The following is a 14156-nucleotide window of genomic DNA, read 5'->3' as shown; positions in this document are numbered from 1 at the left end:
GCCTGGGCGCGTGTATTTCAGGGGTGCGCGGGAATTCCCACACGCGAATAGGCTGGGCGCGTGTATTTCAGGGGTGCGCGGGAATTATCACACGCGATTTGGCTTGGTACGTGTATTACAGGGGTGCGTGCGAAGTTACACACGCGATTAGGCTGGGTGGGTCCTGTCACCCTCGACGGCCCCTGCAGGCAGCCCACAAAACAGGGGACTACCCTGCACACCTGCTCATGTCTCCCACCACCCCCACCCCCCCAGTCACCAGGGGTACCCTCCACCAGGCCCCCACTCATGTCTCCCACCACCCCCACCCCCCCAGTCACCAGGGGCACCCTCCACCAGGCCCCCAACCATGTCTCCCACCACCCCCACCCCCCCCAGTCACCAGGGGCACCCTCCACCAGGCCCCCACTCATGTCTCCCACCACCCCCACCCCCCAGCAGTGCAGGGGCAGGCTCCACCAGGCCCCCACCCATGCCTCCCACCACCCCCACCCCCCCGCCACATGGGGCACCCTCCACCAGGCCCCCACTCATGTCTCCCACCACCCCCACCCCCCACCATCCAGGGGCACCCTCCACCAGGCCCCCACTCATGTCACCCACCACCCCCACCCCCCAGCAGTGCAGGGGCAGCCTCCACCAGGCCCACACTCATGTCTCCCACCACCCCCACCCCCCAGCAGTGCAGGGGCAGCCTCCACCAGGCCCACACTCATGTCTCCCACCACCCCCACCCCCCCAGTCACCAGGGGCACCCTCCACCAGGCCCCCACTCATGTCTCCCACCACCCCCACCCCCCAGCAGTGCAGGGGCAGGCTCCACCAGGCCCCCACCCATGCCTCCCACCACCCCCACCCCCCCGCCACCAGGGGCACCCTCCACCAGGCCCCCACTCATGTCTCTCACCACCCCCACCCCCCACCATCCAGGGGCACCCTCCACCAGGCCCCCACTCATGTCACCCACCACCCCCACCCCCCAGCAGTGCAGGGGCAGCCTCCACCAGGCCCACACTCATGTCTCCCACCACCCCCACCCCCCAGCAGTGCAGGGGCAGCCTCCACCAGGCCCACACTCATGTCTCCCACCACCCCCACCCCCCCAGTCACCAGGGGCACCCTCCACCAGGCCCCCACTCATGTCTCCCACCACCCCCACCCCCCCAGTCACCAGGGGCACCCTCCACCAGGCCCCCAACCATGTCTCCCACCACCCCCACCCCCCACCATCCAGGGGCACCCTCCACCAGGCCCCCACTCATGTCTCCCACCACCCCCACCCCCCAGCAGTGCAGGGGCAGGCTCCACCAGGCCCCCACCCATGCCTCCCACCACCCCCACCCCCCAGCAGTGCAGGGGCACCCTCCACCAGGCCCCCACTCATGTCTCCCACCACCCCCACCCCCCACCATCCAGGGGCACCCTCCACCAGGCCCCCACTCATGTCTCCCACCACCCCCACCCCCCACCATCCAGGGGCACCCTCCACCAGGCCCACACTCATGTCTCCCACCACCCCCACCCCCCCAGTCACCAGGGGCACCCTCCACCAGGCCCCCACTCATGTCTGCCACCACCCCCACCCCCCACCATCCAGGGGCACCCTCCACCAGGCCCCCACTCATGTCACCCACCACCCCCACCCCCCCAGTCACCAGGGGCACCCTCCACCAGGCCCCCACTCATGTCACCCACCACCCCCACCCCCCCAGTCACCAGGGGCACCCTCCACCAGGCCCCCACTCATGTCACCCACCACCCCCACCCCCCACCATCCAGGGGCACCCTCCACCAGGCCCCCACTCATGTCACCCACCACCCCCACCCCCCAGCACTGTGGGGAACCTGCCAGCAGGCCCCCACACATGTCCCCCTGGCCCCAGGTCCTGACGATACACAATCATGGCAGTAATGGCCAGCATACCCAGCACAAACATCCAGGCAAGGATTGCATCCACCCACATAGTGAATGCAATCACATGACACAACCCCAATGCCAAGTATGCAAAAGAACACATGTCCGTCACACACACATACACAATGGGTGCAAGTGAATGTCAAAACCCATATCATGACATGTAACAAACCAATGAGAAAATAACACAAGTGTAAGAAAATATAAAAAATGTATTAAATACCAAAAATAAGTGAAATTTACAAACATACAACGATGTGGCTAAGTAAATAAATGGTCCATGTCCGAGAACAAAAGTGATAAACAAAAAAACAAAGGAAAAAAAATTAAAATGAATTTGTCCAAAGCAATATCATGTAATAGGAAATTAATGAAAAACCATTACGTCATGGTGAAAACAATAAGAAATTAAAAAAATGTATCTCCCAAAAAAAAAAACTATATACAGGAATGTTCCAGGGTCCATGAGCCCAACACCAAAAATGAAACCTACCACTAATTAATGAAAAATATATGTACAAAAAAGTGGCCATTGTCCGAGCGGTCCAAAATAATAAAAATAAATAAAGGAAACCTAGCACTAACTAACTAAATAACTATATACAAAGGCAGCGGGCAAGTCCTGCGGCTCACTTGGTGATGTTGCTGGCCAGGGCATCATCGAACTCCATGTCGATGTCCTGGAGGCGGGACTCTGTCCTGGCCCCGAGGTCTCGCAGGGACAACCCCATGTCCACCTCAAACTCCCTGCGAGCTTCCTCGAGGCACTCAGCCCGCCTCAATGCCCGACGCATGGAGAACTCCGCCCTGACCATGGCGAGCCGCTCCTCTTCCGCCCGCTGCCGCTCCGCACCTATCCGCTGGCCAAACTCCTCCCACACGGAACACACCACCATCCCAGGGTTGCCCTGCCCTCCGGCCGATGCCTGCCCCTCGGATCTTGATGGCCCCGAGCCATGATGCCTCCCACGTCGTGCCCGCTGCTGCCTCCGACGCCACTGCCTCTGCCAGCACGACGGCATCCAGGCTGATGGAAACCACCGACGCCGTCGTGCACGTGCCCTGCCCGATGATGCCGTCACATCTACCATCTGCTGGGGTCCACTTGCTGTGTTGTCCACCCCTGCTGGACCTCCGACTCCCAACTGTGGCAGGGATGGGATCCCCACCGAGCTGGCTGCATTGGTCGGGGCAGGTCCACAGGGGGCCCTGGTGGCATCTGGGCCGGAAGACGGCAAGGAGAACGACCGGTGGATAGCCTGCACAGAGGAGGAGAGGGCCGTCAGATTGGCCAACACATGCAGGAAACCCCCGAACATGGCCGATCCCAATTGGGCCACGTCGGCACGGTGCACTTCGTGATGACGTGCGTGCTCCTCCCGGGAAGCACGCACGTCATCACGAATCACAGCCGTGCGCATCGCGACCCCAATCAGGACCTTCTCCACGCGGCCAGGGGTTACCACGTCCGCAGGTGGAGGGGAGTCAGGTGACATGGACATCCCCTCTACCTGCGGACGGGCCTGGGACGGGGCATCCCTGCTGGTGCATGGTGGTGCACTCACAGGGTCAGGGACAGTGACATGCACAGGCCCCTCCACGGTGACCTGTGCTGCCTCCTGCCCCTGGCCCTGGACTGCACCACTTGCACCAGCAGGGATGCTCCCACCAGGCCCCATGTGTGCACCAGTGTCGGCCTCCTCCTCCTCTGTGCAAACCACCAACCTGGATGGCTCCTCACCGTCTCCCGCCGTAGCAGGCCCCTGTGGGGGCTCACCCACCCCTTCCGCTGCAGCCGTGGGGGCATCCCCGCCGCCTTGCTCCACAGCGCCGTCTCCGCCCTCTTCTTCATTAGCCGCTGCGTAGAGGGAGACAAAGGACACAAGCATCAGGCTACTGTACAATGGTCCCCTAGACAGGAAGCAATAGCAGATGAGCACCACTGTCAAAGTACACTTCCATCATGTCCCTCCACAACACATGGGTCAGTCCAGGCAAAACACACACAGTAACAGGCATGGTGCATGCCATGGACATTTCCATGCATGTCCAATGGACACTAGAAACATTCAATGATATGTAACTCACATGCATCATGGCTCATGCATATCACATGCACACACTTCACCTCAGTCACATCCATCTGGCCCCAAACACACCGAACACAGGCGAAACAAGGGTAAGTTGGGTGCGTCACTGAATCTGTGCATTGTCACACACATGTGTCATGCATCCATGGCATGCACAAGTCACAGACACGCAGGTCAGGCACACAGACATGGCTACCATATATGTACCTGGCATCAGCACCCATCCTTCACCCCCATCCATGTCCAGGTACAGAGACTGGCATGCTCTCATGTCCAAAATCAGCATAGGGCTCCCCATGCCGCATTTCAACACATGCAACAACCATGTGGGTCACACATCACTGGTCGCACATGCATTACCATGATGTCCCTGCACACATACATGCATACATGGCCCATGGCACACATACAGGCAAGTATCATAGAACCAGCACACCGCAACATGCCCTGTCTCACACAGTAATGCTTGGACACATACCGCTCAACTCCAGACGGGCCTCCCTCTCAAGGACCTGGGCGTGGAGCGCTGGGCGTACGCGTTCCAGGACCCTCTTCTGGATGGAACTCATGCGGCCCCGGCCCCCCTCCACGAGGCGCCGGGCCTTCACAAGGGTCCTGGACCTCAAGTCCTCCCAGCGCTTCTTGATCTTCTGGACGTTGCGGGTTGCCACCCCCTCCGCGTTGATGGCAACCACACAGTCAGCCCAGATCCTGTCCCGTCCTTCCTTGCTGGCGCGGGACGATCCAAAGAGGGCATCATACTGCCCCAGGACATGCTCCACCAGGACACCAACTTCGGTGGCAGTGAAGCTGGTGCCCCTCTGCCCCTCTGGCCTGGGGTTGCCACTGGTGCCAGATGTGGAAGTGCCCGACATGGCAACCCCAGAGGCAGGTGTGGGTGGGCAACTGGGTCCTGGGGCTGGGCTGTGGAGCGATGTAATCCCAGTTGGGAGTCTTCAGTTCCAGCAGGGGTGGACACAGCAACTGGACCCCTGCAGATGGCTGATGTGCAGGCACCAAATGGCAGGGCACGGTGGCAGCAGGCAGGCAGGCAGGCAGGCAGCAGCAGATAGCACGTGGGAGGCTGCTCGGGGCACTGGGGGGCAGTAACTCGGCCTTCTGGGCAGGAGCGTGGTGTTCCGTGTGTTTTCGGGTGGCCAGCTTGATACGGAGTGATTTGGCACGTGAAAATCCTGCACGTCAGCGTGAAATCCGAGGAAAGGCCCTTAGCGCGTAAGCGCGTCAGCACGCATACGCGATTCTATTGGACCAGAGTCCCTCAGCGCGTAAGCGCGTCTGACGTGACCCGCACGGGCGTTCCCCACTCAGCACGTGATGACGGAACACACGTGGAAATACTGCACGTCAGAGTGTCATCGCGTGATTGGCCTATGTACGTGTATTTCATTGCGTGTAATTGGACAAAAGTGCGCGTACACGCGATTGGCCTATGTACGTGTATTTAATGGGTGCGCGGCCACTTACACACGCAAGTACGTCAGCGAACCTGTATCCCGTGGTGCGTGTGAATTTCCACACGCTATTGGACTGGGAACTGGATTCCAGGGGTGCGCGGGTCACACGCTCGCCTAGAACACGCGCAAAGCATAAAATTGCGGACTTTAACAATAACAAGCTCAGACGCCAGGATGAACATACCGTTCCTAGCAGCAGTGGCAGTGGGCTACCAAAGGAGGAGGAGGAGGATAGTCAGGGCCAGAATATTCACACCCAGAACCAGCCTTTTCGGGATGCCTGATTACCAGGTGTATGGGAGGTACAGGTTTCCACCACACATCATACTGGAGCTGGTGACTGAGTGGGAGGATGACCTCACATCACCCACCCTGTGCTCCCAAGCACTCAGCCCCCTGGAGAAGGTCCTCAATGTACTGCACTTCTTAGCCACTGGATCATTTCAGCGGAAAAGTGCCATAGTGGGTGGGGTGTCACAGGCCACCCAGTCACGCTGCCTACACCAGGTCTTGAACATCATGACTGCACGCCCATCAGTCCGCAGGCACATATACCTGCCCAGAACACCTGCAGAAAGGCATGCTGCCGCCCTGGATTTTTACGGAGTGGCACGATTCCCCAAAGTGCTAGGTGCCATCGACTGCACCCATGTGGCTCTACGTCCCCCCAGGGCATCAGAGCACATCTATAGGAACCGCAAGCACTGGCATTCCATCAACGTGCAGGTAGTATGTAATGCCAAGGGAATCATCACCTCAGTATATGCCAACTATCCCGGGTCCACCCACGACAGCTTCATTTACCGAATGTCCACCCTATGCCGGGACATAGATGCTGGGCGGCATGGCGATACATGGCTGCTTGGTGAGTATGTATGCCACTGCACATGCATGCATGTTGGATACTGAGCAAGGTCACAACCCCACCAATGATACCAATCACCACCTCCACAGGGGACAGTGCCTACCCTCTCAGCCCCCACATGATGACGCCAATTCGGAACCCCACCACGCCACCCCAGGTAAGACATAACACAGCCCACATTACAACCAGGGGCATAGTGGAGCGCACATTCGGAGTGCTAAAGTCACGCTTTCGCTCCCTTGACCGTTCTGGCGGGCAGCTGTTATACGCTCCCCCAGTAGTGTGCAGGATCATAGTGGCAGCATGTGTCCTGCACAACGTTGCAACACGCCGGGGCCTGCCCGTGGACATGGTGGTGCCCCCACATCCACAACCACATGCACGGCCGCTGCGCATGGGAGGGGAAAGGGCACGGGGGGAGGCAGCCCGTACGCAACTGGTGGCCAACTTCTTCACCTAGGAATCACAGTGCTGGCTAGTGCACACTGCTCTGGCACATACCATCTGACGATCAATGATGACACTACCTGACAATGTCACAATATTTCTTGGCAATAAACTGTCAGAAACACATCAGCCTGAGATTGTTAACATGGAAGTGTCACTATGTGTGCACCCCTACCTACACATACACCAGCAATGCATAACTATGAAAAGACACAACTCCATTCATCAAAAATGCATTGGCACAGGCGAATTGCTACATTACAACATTGCCATGTCACCCAATCCCTTCACAGTCCCGCCACAGAGGACACCATGTCATGGTATGTGAGAGCAAACAAACTGACCCTCACAACATGACACCGGTGTCACAAATTGCAGTGCCCCAAATGGAACATAGCCGCACTTGAACAGCTAACCGTGATGGAGGCACTACTACACACCTGTGTAAGAGTCATTTCAATCAAATTACACACCAACCCACCCTGAAGCCCACCAAAACAAGACACAATGCATGTAATCAATGCTAGTCTCAATACCTGATTGTGCTGGTATGTCCTCACCGTCCAGATGTACAGTGATGGCGCCACGCAAAAGTGTCACTGCACATCTACCGACATGTAGTCTGACTCCAGAGAGTATGCCCGTGTGAAGAACTGTGTGAAATACCTGCAAAACATGAGTAACATATGTAAGTTGAGGCACATATCAAACCATCATGCATAGTTAGGTGCAACAACAATGTACACCATGAATGTCTACACAGTATTGACTATGGACTGCCCAACAGCTCATGGAAGTCCAATGTCACCGTGTAATTTGCTGTCACTTGGGCACACCCTTTGCAAGCCCATGGAAACGGAAGCAGGAGGGGTGTGGATGCCAGATACCCAAGCATCGAAACCAAACTCAGGACAAGCCTGCATGTGCCCAGCCACAATACAGTGTATGCCCAGGTACCCACACAAGGCAACACACTTGAAAGACAAAAATATGATAAGAAAAAATGGCCATGAAAGGGCCGGCGGGGAGGGGGGGGCCACCTATGAGGTCCGAGGACAGGATGCACGCCACAATCCACCTGTGTGGATCATGGGAAGTAAAAACACCCCATAGGCTCGTGGCCCACACGGCTACTCTGTTGTGGGAGATGAGTCGCTATCGCTCTGGCCAGACCCTGCAGCTGACTCAGGAGGTGGGGGAGCTGCCTCAGAAGATGGTGTGACAATGGGAGGCAGCCCACGCAAAGCCCGAGTTTGCTCCTCCATGGCTGCAAGCAGGCGGGTCTGGAAGGTCTGGTTCTGGATTATGATCATGCGGAGGTCCCCATGCAGTAACTTCCGGGATGACCTGACCTCCGCACGAGTTGCCTGCATCTCGGCCGAGAGCGTCCGTGTCAGACGCTCCAGCTGCTCCTCTGTCCTTCTATGGGATGAAGCCTCAAGCTCTGACAGGGTCGACCTGAGGTGATGGAATTCTTCCCTCAGGCCTTCCCTGTGGCGCTGGGACTCCATGGAAAGTGATTCCCGCAGAGTTGCCAGTCCTGCCCGCCTGTCCATGTTGGACGCCAACATGTCCTCCCTGTGTGCCTGGCAGATGGACTCTGTAGCCTGCTCCAGTCGCTCCATCAGCCTTTCTGGGGGGACAATGGAAGTGGCCACCCTATCCATGGCCTGTGCAATCATCTCGGATGATGCTGCCTGTTGGGTGGCCATACCGTAGATGGATTGCTCCCAAGCGGTATTGCCAGGTGGCATACGGCCACCACGTTGGCGGGCACCACACCTGCCTGGGGCAAGGCGGACTGCGCCTTGCTGTGCCGGCAAAGCCTCAGGCTGCAGGACTGCATTCCCTCTCTGATCTGCAGCCCCAGGAACAGGATCAGAGATTGTGTGGTGTGGCCCTGCATCCGTAACCACCGGAGGCTGAGCTGCCGACACTGACATCCCCATTGAGGGCAATAACCCGGCTGCAGGTGGGTCGGACAGAGGAGATTCTCTCCCAAGAACACTCACCTGCGACTGCACATAGGTGTCATCCTCCGAGTCTACACCTGAATACTGCTCGGGGGAGGAACCCCCAGAGACACCCCTCGACAGCACGACCTGCAGCACTTGTGGGTTTTCACCCACAAACACACCACGTCCCTCACTTGTGGAAGGTCGGCCCGGGTTGCCCTCCTGGGACGGCTCCACCACCACATCCCCAGCATCAAAAAGTGCGTCGTCCCCTGCAAAGACATGAAAGAGAGAAATGGAAACAGGCATTAGCACCATGGCATACAACAAGGGCTGATGAACAACAGAGCCAGTAGTTCAATGACACATGTCCCACATGACTGGGAAACCTCCTATGCATTCACCATCACTGGGTCTGGAGGGGAGGCTCAGGGCACACAATGATGACACAGAGAATGGAGAGCAACGCCTGCTCCCCATGCTGCCTAGCACTGGCATCACACATTGGCCGGTGATTGCCATGTCAAATGCACATGCCATCACACACATGGCATGTGACATAGCCACCAAGTGAAGAGGGAGAGGAGGGCAACTATTTTGGATTTTGGCCACTCTGGTCCTGACATTGCTTCATCACATCAAGAAGTTAACATGTTGGACATGGATCTGCTAGTCCGAATTGGCCACGATGCACAGTGCCTTGTCAACATTAACAAAATGCAGTAGACAATGAGATTCCACCTCCCCATCACCTGTAATGGATTCATATAGCATTCGTGAAGCACCTGTACAGAAATCTATGAAGGAACAGCGGAGCACTGAGGGGTGGTGGGGCAGAAGGGGATGCCATTCAACAATCCTACTGGTGCTGGTGTCATTCATGTAACGCAAGTGCAGAGGTGGGTGGCACAATGAAGTGCAAGGGGAAGTTGCGGCTGGTAGTGCTGTACAAGGTAAGTAGGACTTAACGTCGAGGGCAGATGGTGGTAGGCGCAGACAAGTGCTGGGGGGGTGGCCTATAGGGGTACAGAGGCAGTCATGCAGTGCTGTGGGCTCGGAGGGGACAGGGGAGGCACACACTGCATCTGGCTTGGCAAGGTCCTTGCAGATTTCAATGTGTCCTGCAGAGTTGTCAGATGCCGCAGATATGTGCCCTTGGATTGGGGCTCTCATCTTGGTGAGAAGGGTGAGACGCTATTGCCTTTGGAGCAGGCGGCAGGCCAGTTTGCCAGAGGATGAGCATGATGCAGGCCATTTCCTCTCTGCCACCCGGCACCTGTGTTTTGGGTTCACAAGATGCGAGTCATGCCAGGAGTCAGCATTGGCATGGGGCTTCAGGCGGATTGTCATGACCGTGGCAAAGACATCCAGTGTACCTGACATAGAGTGGAGCATGGAGTGGGCCCTGTCAGGATGGGAGTGAGCCTAAGGGGGAGCTGGATGGGGGGTAGATTTTGGCAGCATAAGCCTCGACTGACACACACTTCATGGGTTGGAATACCAAGAAGGTGTGTGACAGTGGTGAGGGTGGCTTTGCCTGTGGGGTGGTGAGGGTGAGGTGGGAGGAGAGGAGAAAGTGATCACTCCAGGAGAGAGGAGTGCAGAGAGGGATGGAGAGGGGAAGGTCAGATGAGATCAGAGCATCAAGAGTGTGCCCTGCAGAATGAGTAGGGACAGACGGGAGATTAGAGGCTGATAGGGAGTTGCTGAGGTCACGGAAAAGTCACGTGGGGGGGACAACAAGCATGCAGGTGGATGCGTACATCACCAAGGAAGAGGATTTCAGTGTCTGGGGACATGAGTGAGGAGGAGAGGTGAGGCCACTCAGAAAGGAAGTAGTACATTTGACCATTTTTCCGATACACAGTACGCACAGTTTGTGAATGTCGAGGTGAGATGGAGAGAGACGTCACACAAGCCATTCCAGAGGGGAGTAGGTCTACGTAGGAGTGACAGTGGCAGGAATACCCTCAGGGAAGGCAAGGGCACACCCCCCCCTGCACAGTAGTGCCGGGCCAAGGAGAGGATCTCCTGAACGTCAGGTAGGAGTGTGTCAAAGATGCAGACAGAGCTGGCCGTCAGACATGTTTCCATGAGACCCAGGATGTCAAGGTGCATTACCTCATGTAAGTGACATATATTGGAGGAATGCCTGATGCAGCGGCAGAGTAAGGAGTGTAAATGTGGAGGAGGTTGACAGCCTTGTAGGACTTACGGGGAGTGCTACAGATCAGAGGTGCAGCTTGTGTAGGAGTTGGAGTGGGAGGCGGAGAAGGATCATGGGAGGGTGCAGGGAGGCAGTGCAGGATAGATGAGGAGAGAGGAGGGGGGACAGCAGGAGAGGAAAGGAAGTTGATGAGATGTGGGTAGCATTTGTCAAGGAGAATAAGGTTGGCCTGAGGTCCTTGGACTGAGATGCTCCCATTACCATACTCATCAATTGTGGCCTCTGAGGATTGGAAGGAGGCCAAGAGTACACCCCAACGGGTCACACCATTGATGGTGGAAGAGGAGCAAGGAGAGAGGACTGGGACCATGTGAAGGGTCCATGGGACAGGCAAAGGCATGTATGAGCAGATGTCAGTGAGAGTTAACCTTGAGTAGGCTCAGATGTACTTTTCAGCAATAGGGTGGGTCGCATTGGAGGGCAGGGTGCCCTCATTTGACTGTTTGCAAGCAGGTGTCGTGAGTAGGGCACGATGGTCTGAACAGTAGAAGTCAGGGAAGATAGACCATGAAGAGCAGCATGGAGTGTGAGGGAATGGGGCTTGAAACCAGACGGAACAAGAGCACACAGGTAGGAGGTGGGTGTCAAGGCAAAATCCAGAGTATGACAGCATGTTGAGTGCCATGTATATACAGAGGACGCATTAGCATGTGGTATCATTGCATGTCAGGCATGTGACGATGGAACTTGAATGGCTGGGGGAAAGTGTAGGAATGGTATGTAAGACATAAGATGAATAGACAGGGGAGAATGAGCAACAATGTCGTGACAAAATGACAATTCAAGGGGAACTTCCATGGTGTAGGGCCATATGTGCACTGTTGGCAGTAGGGATAGTGGTGTGGGCACATGGTGTTGCACTGAACATACTGGATGAGGCACATGGGTGACACTATCAACTCTGCCACACACCCCCTTGACAGGCACCCAACATGAAGGCTTCGCACACACACCATGCACATTGATATAACACACATGCATGTGCACTCACCGGATGATGCCTCGTAATCAGGGAGATCTCCCACACCTTGGAGTTGTCCCTCGGTGACGTAGGATCCAGCTACGGACTCGTGTGGTGTGAGTTCTATTTCCTGTGCTGGGGACCCACCTCCAGTCACCAAGGTTGCGGCATGACTTGAGGCCAGCTTATCCTTTGCCCTGCGCTTAAGGTCATTCCAGCGCTTCTGGCAATCACTAGCTGTGCGCCTCACTACTCCAAGGGCACTTATTTTGTCAGCAATGGTCTGCCAGTGTGCCTGGCGTCTGGCATGTGTGGTCTTGGACCCTGCAACGATGACCATTTCCCTATCATGGTCTGACACATTCTGAACAAGTGCATTCAGTTCGGCGTCTGTGAAGCTGGGCTTCCTTGATGGGCCGGACTGTGCAGCCGTGCCTGGGGCATCAGCCTGTGCCGGACGTGCACTCTTCCTCTTCCGCTTGGAAGGGGGTGGGGATCCAGAGTGTCCTACGCCGCTGTGGACACTAGGGGCAGGAGCCGTGGTGGACTCAGTACTGGGTGTGTGGGATTGCACACTCAGCATGGGAGTAGGTGCAGGCATTGGGGGTAGAGGGATAGGGTCAGGCCTGATCTGAGGTGCATGAACTAGGACCGACACAGTCTTGGCAGGGTGTATGAGAGGTGGGGTGGATGGAGCCACACCCTGGCCACGGGGGGCAGCAGATGACCTATCTGGCATAGATGCGCGTGTCCTGATGACACCGATGTGCACCGGTGCACGTGCAGTGGACCTGCTGACCTGGATGTCAGCGATGGAGTCACCCTCGGACAGGTCTGGTGCCACAATGGGCTGGTCCAACAAGGGCTGATCAGGGTTGGTATCAGCCACATGACCCTCAACCTGGGGGGGGGGGAGGGGGAGGGGGGGGCATGGGTGTCCCTGACTGGTGCTCCAGACTGGGGGGGACAGGGGCACCCTGCAAGTCACAACCACGTCCCCTAGTGGATCCTCCACGGCCACCACGTGTGGCTCGGCCACCTTTGCCACCCTTACGGCTTGCACGCCTCCCAACCATGGCACTGATGTTATTGTGCGTATGGGAGTGGGTGTGCACAATTGTCCTGGGCAATTGGGTGTCAAAGGGGTTGGGTACCAGATGGTATTCGTACCCTAGTGCAGTGGCAAGGCTATATGACACCCCTGGGGAAAGATGACGGGTCACGCAACGCACAGGCACCCCAAAAAAGTTAAGAAACGTGCACGATACCCCTCCTAGACCACGTGTGCGTATGAAAAACCCTGCACTACGCTGTGGCATCCAGTAACACAGTAATGAACGTATGCGTGTCACACGCAGCCTAGATTGACCTCTGAAGAGGTACGTGACACACGGGGCAAGCACAGATGATAGATGCGTGCGCAACTCACCGTCTGCCAGGGAGAAATGCGTCAAAAAGACGCGCGTGTGCGCGTTGGCAACACCCCCGCCAAAAGAAGAATGGGGCGCTGTCTGAGGAGACAGGACAACAGTAGAAGGGAACGCTGTGTGAGGAAACAGGCCCAGGAAAAAGAGCAAAAGAGAAAAAGCTTTCAGAGGTAACAGGGAGTACGACCTTTGAACGCCGTGAAGTAAATCGCGTGTCAACTGATAAGAAGTACAGAATACACCAACTCGCTCTCCACGAAAAGCACGTACAAGGAAATGGCGTTCTACATGTACCTTTTATGCAGGCCCACAGGTCCTGCGTCACTTCCGCGTGTAGGCGCTGAAGGGCCAGCCTCCAATCACACGCATTGACACTGGCTTGTGTTTCTTTCACGCGTGTTGGGAAACACCCGTGCGTCATAGGCGCGCTTACGCGCCTGGCCCTTTGGACCAATGAAATCGGGTACGCGTGCTGACGCGCTCGCGCGGCACGTGTTTATTTTTCACGCGTGTTGGGAAACACCCGTGTGTCATAGGCGCGCTTACGCGCCTGGCCCTTTGGACCAATGAAATCGCGTACGCGTGCTGACGTGCTTACGCGCTGAGGGCCTTTCCTCGGATTCCACGCAGACGTGCATGATTTTCACGTGCCAATTCACTCCGTATCAAGCTGGCCACGCGTTCACACACGGAAGACCACGCTCCTGCCCAGTAGGCCGAGTTACTGCCCCCCAGTGCCCCGAGCAGCCTCCAACGTGCCATCTGCTGCTGCCTGCCTGCCTGCCTGCCTGCTG

The sequence above is a fragment of the Ambystoma mexicanum genome, chromosome 8 (genome assembly GCF_040938575.1).
Source record: "Ambystoma mexicanum isolate Mex_15411 chromosome 8, UKY_AmexF1_1, whole genome shotgun sequence".
In the NCBI taxonomy this organism is placed as follows: domain Eukaryota; kingdom Metazoa; phylum Chordata; class Amphibia; order Caudata; family Ambystomatidae; genus Ambystoma; species Ambystoma mexicanum.
Note: the sequence above shows the minus strand (reverse complement) of the source record.